At 37.5% G+C, this 6,000-nt stretch overlaps 1 protein-coding gene across 3 annotated transcripts in view; it reads left to right on the forward strand.

The window, feature by feature from the left end:
• Positions 1 to 6,000, forward strand: part of POLA1 (DNA polymerase alpha 1, catalytic subunit) — a 206,134-nt gene that overhangs the window by 132,650 nt on the left and 67,484 nt on the right. The gene's annotated exons all lie outside the window — the stretch shown is intronic.

Raw genomic sequence — 6,000 nt, forward strand, 5'->3', positions numbered from 1 at the left:
ATAATGCTTGTTGATCACTAGAATGAGAGAGGCTAATTCTCAAGAACAGACTTACAAAGAAAGAAAATTACTTTTGACTTGCAAATTTCTCCCCATTAGCTACAGTTTGTGGACATAGTACTCTTCAGGGATTTTCTTTTATATTGTGCATTTACTTCAGGATGGGTTTTTTGCATACATATTTTATATTTTAAAATGAACCAGACATTTGTAGATAGAGTGTTTGGAAATGCTAGTTACTTTTTTTTTCCCCTGATCAACTCAGATTTCATTTCCCACAGTGTTGCAGATACCAAGTAGAACAAAACTGAAGGTCTCCTATTATGAGTTTGTTTGATCTATTGCAAATTAATTTACAGACTCAGTGATAGCTGCTGGGAAATGAAGGATTGGTTTTGTTTGGTCAGTGAAGATGACAGGCATGGATCAAATAAGGGTTAACAATAATGCACTTGAACAAATTGAATCGGAACATAATGCATGTATTGAATTTGATTGCAACATGCATGTCCATGGAAAAGTTTTTTGTTTAAAACAAATCAAGGCTTATAGCTTAATTATCAAAGCAAAACAAGAGGCATAAAGAGCTACATGTTTCTGATACTGCTTTTTTCAAAAATAGCTCCCTTCACACAGTTATCTACATGTTTAATTTCCATACATAATAGCAACAGTTATTGTTGTCATTTGTTAAGAGAGATTAACAGATAGTAAGTACAAACAAACGCAAATAAGGCCTGAATAGAGAGATGACAAAGAAGAAGAAACCTCTTTAATGTTAATTATAACTAGTAGGAAGTCTGTACAAATTACATTAACTGTTTTATATATGAGTTGAAGGGACATTTGGTTAGTTAGGATCTGTGTTATGTTTGCGGTTTCTATTGTAGGCAACAACTTAGATCTGTGCTTTTAAAATATAGTTTATTGAGAAGTGTACTTTTCAGTGAAAGTTACTTGTTTTGATCATATCTTGGTAGTTGAAAACAAGTATAAAAGCTGTTGAATATGAACACTTATTTTTATCCTGAGCTGTTGTTTTTAATTTAAACGTGGGTTTTCAGTCTTTTTCACCTGTATTTTGTCAATAGCAAGGTTTCCAGCACTTTCTTCAAAAGTGACTGCGCTAGGCTGAAACAACTGTATTAAGAAACTTGCTTCAAATGTCATTATTCAATGGCAGTTTGAGTGGACCATCTATGTATTTATTCCCTTATAAGACAATAGAAGTGGCACCTTGCAAGCGGTGTTGTCCTTTGTCTCTTAATTATTAGCTAAAAATGCCAATAGGTGGCAGAAAACACACTGTTACTTTTGTCATGTGTTATTTTCATAGTTGTCTATTTTTGAGTATTCTGCTCAGCTGAAGCTGGGACGCTGCTCCCATTCCAGGCTTTGTTTTTTCAGTTGCACTTGCATTCCCAAACTAAATACCTTGCTATCTGGCAGTTTCCATGCTATGTTTTTCTAGTATAATAAATAGTTTTAAAGTTAAAGTGTAGTCATTTAATATGTTTTGAGTCATGAGTGTTCTCTTCATGCACACAGGATCTTTTCATAGTTACAGCTGAAATAATTATGCTCTTAAACTGGGGGTTTAGGAACGGACGAGGACACGCTCTGCACCTCCCCCTGCCTGGCTGTGTGTTTGAAGGCCCTGTGTGTGCCACAGAGCTACCAGATGTTTCATGGTAAGGTAGGGATGCCACATAATAAGCAAATATGGCATAAACAGCTTTCCATACAGAGCATAGGTTTTGTCTCTAAGAATAAACTTCATGGAAGATCTGTGACAATCCACTATCCTTTCCAGAAATGTTTTTGTGTTCTTCTTCACAGTGGCTCTAAGGGTATTTTCAGTACTCACGTAAGTGAGTGCTTGAAGATCTCAGTGCTATCCTTGAATTGCTTTATTTGGTAGAAAGGTATTCCGTGTCTATTAAAGTTTAGTTATTTTAAAATTGTGAGGCAACACATTAACACCTTCCTCTTTCCTAGAAAAAAATCTTAGGTTCATTTCCAAAACCAAAGGACCAGCTTTTTGACTTGAGACTCATTTGTGTCTGCTGAATCCAGAAGACACAGGTCAGGTGTTTCTGTTAGTTCAGGTCCCAAATCAGGACTTTTCATGGTGAAGCATCTGCCGATAAGTAGCTCAGTCATGTTGAGCAGCGTCTATCTTTCTAATGTCACTTGCTAAATAGTTGTCATAAATAATTTGTATGTGACAAGGAGAGTGGTAGGACAGTAGTCACCAAATTATATCTACAGAAGGTTTTTGAATTCTTGGAATTTTCTCACCTTGCAGTATTGAAAATATAATGATTTCCATTGTTAATCTGCATAACAATAAAATTCAAACATAATGATCAAGATACACCCATAATACTGTTCCAAAAAGCATGCTCTGACATTAGATATACACTTATTTTATTAAGAGAGTCTAGAGCAGGGTTTGCCTCATCCCTAAGAATCTGTTTTTTGGAGGTGCTTTTTTCTTTCCATTTAATATAAACAGATCATAGGGTGACTAGCTTAGGCTGGGTATCAGGCTTTTAGATATCCAAAGCTGAGTGAAATGAACCCTAACTGCATATCTTAATGGACTCTTTCTTTCAATTTCTGCATTATAGACTTGAGCACACATCTTGGGTAGTTCTATATACCTTGCTGTTGGCATGAAGTTCCCCACAAAGTTTGCCTGGTCTGCCCACATGGGCATAAAAGCTCCTTTCTGCAAGAGCAATTTGAGTGTTTTGATGGGCTCAGCATTGAGTGTGATAATATTGAGGATATTATGGCTGTAGACATTGTGAAAGAGAGGTCTCTGAAATAAATTATTTGGAAAGGATTTGAGGTTTCACAAAAACAAAAACAGCAAAAAAACAAACCATACAAAAAAAAAAAAACTGAATCAAACTTCTGGCACTTTTGAAAATATTATAGAAGAATGTATTTTTAAGTTGAAGAAGGTGTTAAAGCTGGCAAACATGAAAGATGTTCATGTTATCTGATCCTTTAGAGAACAAGTTGCAAAACCAAAAAAAAATCTTGACATACTTCAGTAAATTACAGGAAAGACGTTGACAAAAAATAATAAAATGAAATTTTAAGAAAAGAAAACAACCACATCTTTTAAGAGTAGACATAGTCAACTCTCATTTTAACAAGGTTTTGGAAAGTGAAAAACTAAAGTGTATGTATTCACTGAGCACTGGTGAGGCCGTACCTCGAATCCTGTGTTCAGTTTTGGGTCCCTCACTACAAGGAAGACACTGAGGTGCTGGAGAGAGTTCAGAGAAGGGCAATGAAGCTGGTGAGGGGTCTAGAGAATAAGTCCTGTGAGAAGCAGCTGAGGGAACTGGAGCTGTTCAGCCTGGAGAAAAGGAGGCTGAGGGGAGACCTTATCGCTCTCTACAACTACCTGACAGGAGGTTGTAGCATGGAGGGGGTTGGTCTCTTCTCCCAAGTAGCAAGTGAAAGGACAAGAAGAAATGGCATCAAGTTGTGCCAGGGGATGTTTAGATTGGAAATTAGGAGAAATGTCTTCCTGGAAAGGGCTGTCAGGCACTGGAACAGGCTGCTCAAGGAAGTGATTGAGTCACCATCCCTGGAGGTGTTTAAAAGATGCATAGACGAGGTTCTTAGGGACGTTGTTTAGTGCCAGAGTTAGGTTAATGGTTGGACTCTGTGATCTTGAGGGTCTCTTCCAACTAAAATGATTCCATTCCTTCACACAAGTTCCAAAGCATTTGAAATAAAGTAACTCAAATATCTAATTTTAAACTAAGAAATGGGCACAGTCTTATAGAATCAGGATGCTAGATTACTGAGATACAAAATACAGATTCAGTTTTGGCCATACCAGTGAGGAAAGAAAATGTAAGTCACATGGTTAACAAATTTGCTTTGCCAGCAAACCAGAATCTCCGAGAAATGAAAGCCAAAAGCGGTATATAGTTGCAGGGTTTCATAACTGAGTTATAACCAAGATGATGATAGTGACAATGCTGCTTTGAGTTGGGCTATGGAAACTAGAAGGGTAGGAAACGTAATAATAATTAGAAACCAGAGTTATCACCCTGGAAATCAGGTAGCAGTCATTGCCAGAGCGTGATGTTGGAACAGCTTGTTAAAGAGCCAGTGAGAAGGGAAGCAAGAAACTTTTTGGGTTGCCCTCTGATTTGTAAAATTTCTGTCAAAGTACCAGGAATCCTGGTATGGTTAGATTAAACTTCTTTTCAGGAGCAACAAAAACAAATTTTGGCAACTGATACAAAATTAAACACTATTCCCAGCAGAGGCATCAACAGCTGATAATCCGAAATGCAGAATTTGGGAGTGCTGAGCTGCTCAGGGGTGGTGAAAGCAGGAACTGTTTGAGATGAGTTAGAGAAAGACCTTGTGATACCAAGTTGACTTGTGTGTTAATGAGGGAAGATTAAATCCTCTGCCATGTAATGTTAAGTGGTGCAAATGCTAAAAGCCCAATCTTAATTTTGCATACAGTGTGTGTATTGACTTATTACTGAAGAATAAAATTGTGGTTCTTGGATAATAATAAATATCTTTCTGGAAATGACTGCTCAGTGCTCAAATGCTCAATAGTGCTCCAGGAAAACAAAACTTGAGGGAAAAAAAGGATCAGAGAACAAGATGGTTAATACCATCTTGTTTCTGTATAAATTCATGTTCATCCAGCATCCTGAATATGGTGTGCAATGCTGGTTTCATCTCCCTCCTCATGTGTCCCATTTTCCCCCACCCCCTGATTTAAAAAATGACCTGGACAAGATTCAGAGAAGGGCAACAAGGATGTGGAGTCGTTTCCATGCAAGGGACAACTAAATTAGGACAGTCGTTTGGAAACAAGTTCGATTGCAGATGATGTGATGGAGGTTTATAAAATCAGGAGTGGCATGGAAAAGGTGAATGCAGAATGATTATTCCTAGTCTCTCCTGATACAAGAACTAGAAGGCATTAAAAAAGAAATTTTTTTTTTTTTTTTTTTTGGTGCATTTAGGAAAAATAAGGTACTTTTTCATATAGTGCATAGTTGTCCTGCAGGATGTTGTAGGAGCTTAAAGTTTACATTGGTTCAGAAAGCACTTGAAGTTCATTGGGATGGATCTAGTAATGCATCACCACTGAGTATAGAGAGTGATTCAGGAGGTCCTTGAGCCATTTCCAAAAGCTGGGAAAATCTTCTTGAAAATTTTTACTGTCTGCTTTTTCTTATGCTATTTTTTAGGTATCCGCTATTGGTGGTTTAGAGATGAGGTGTGGGATTGGTTTAACCTACGGTTGAACCTGGTACAGAAGGTACATCCTTTACTGATCCCAGAAGCATTCTTTAGTATTCCTAAGAGAAGCCTTTTGCATTGTCTCCCTGAACTGATACAGAGCAAGCTGGCTCAGATTTTATTTCATTTTAACTCAGCAAAATGTGAGTTTTTCCTAAATAAGTCAATTTATGTTGAAGTCTGTATTAAAAAAAAAAAAAAAAAAAAAGCTACTGGCTGTCACTAGAAAACCTAAAAGTTAAAAGTGTTTTTCCCCTCTAAAGCTCAAGCAGGGAAATGGCACTTTATTTTAAAATTCAATTTGTTACGGGTCTCTGGGGCATCTCGCTGTCTGGTCTCCATAGTTGTATAAAATAATTCTGTGATATGTTAACATCTCAACTGGAGAAGAGCAGAGGTTTCAGTGTATTTCAAGGAAGGTATGACTACAATGTGCAGAATGTGGGATTTTGAAGCAAGACTTCAGCTTTGTTCTCCGCCATTGATTGCATTACCTTAAACAAGGATCTTCACCTCTTTAGAATCATAGAATCATTTCAGTTGGAAGATCACCGAGTCCAACCATAACCTAACTCTGGCACTAAACCACATCCCTTAGAAGTTCGTCTAAACGCCTTTTAAACACTTCCAGGATTGATGACTCCACCACTTCCCTGGGCAGCCTGTTCCAATGCCTGACAGCCGTTTCCGTGAGGA

Source organism: Streptopelia decaocto, assembly GCF_964273445.1.
Source record: "Streptopelia decaocto genome assembly, chromosome: 1".
In the NCBI taxonomy this organism is placed as follows: Eukaryota; Metazoa; Chordata; class Aves; order Columbiformes; family Columbidae; genus Streptopelia; species Streptopelia decaocto.